Raw genomic sequence first — 1132 nt, forward strand, 5'->3', positions numbered from 1 at the left:
AAGTATTCTTAAATGGGAAGAATACAACCCCGGGGATACAAAATGACCCCAGGGCGTACGGATAGGGTTAAGGAGGCTGAAGTCACTGCAGTCTAATTTTCACTTTTCCTTTAGTTTCGTTTAGATTTAATTTTGGAAAAGTCCATCTTCTAAGACGCCATTGTAAACAAGTGAAGCTTCCGTTCACAAGCAATGGGCACTGACTCCACAATGACTTGACGATCGATTCTTTTGATTCCGTTCATCGAACGAGTACCCAACTAATTTATCATAAGTACTGAAATGTAGCCCCTTACCAAATTTCTAATCGCTTTTGTTTACTGTCAAGGTTTCCATCAGTTATTATGTTTTTAAAAATAGGTGGTTATTTTACGCCCACATCCACACCATGTAGATAATAATAATTAAAGAGGCGTGCTTCAGACCCTGCCTGTCAGGGCCAACCCGGGTTGATACTTATAACAATTTTTCTCTCCACTCTGGAATCGAACTCCGGTCTGTCTCATCGTGCGTGTAACAGCTATGCACCAGATCGCTACACCACAACCCTGGTCTCGTATTCCTTAAAGATGGGACAGTCTTGCCTAGCTCCTTCTTTATTCATAATGTTGTTATCATAATCATTTTGCGTCTGCTTATAGGATTGGCAAGAAACCGAAAAAAGTGCCTCAAAAGTCTCTTACAACAAGTACAAATCAAAACAGTAGTAAATCAACAGAGACCGGCGTCTGTGGTATAATGGTTAGGCATTTCGCTGTCGCACGCAAGAAACCAAAGTTCTATTTCTATTGCTTTATTTTTACTTGAATAAATAGTATCCCTCTCAGCCCGGGTTGGCCCTCACAGGCAGACTCCTAAGCCCGTCTCCTAAATGATCTAATTTGTTTCGATTTTTTAGGGGATGGGGGCATGGAAAGAACATCCATATCTTTAAAAATAAAGAAAGTTTATGATTTTAAAAACGTATCCCACAGAATCTTGAAAAAGAGCTACAATAACATCCTACCTGACACTCACAGAAAAGAAGTTTTCCGTTGCTCACAGACGCCACTTCCCCTCTCAGCAGACGAGAGAGAGAGAGAGAGAGAACGAGTGAGAGCGAGAGAGAGAGCAAGTGACAATGGCAGCAAAC

This window comes from Aplysia californica, unplaced genomic scaffold (assembly GCF_000002075.1).
Source record: "Aplysia californica isolate F4 #8 unplaced genomic scaffold, AplCal3.0 scaffold00971, whole genome shotgun sequence".
NCBI classification, from domain to species: Eukaryota; Metazoa; Mollusca; class Gastropoda; order Aplysiida; family Aplysiidae; genus Aplysia; species Aplysia californica.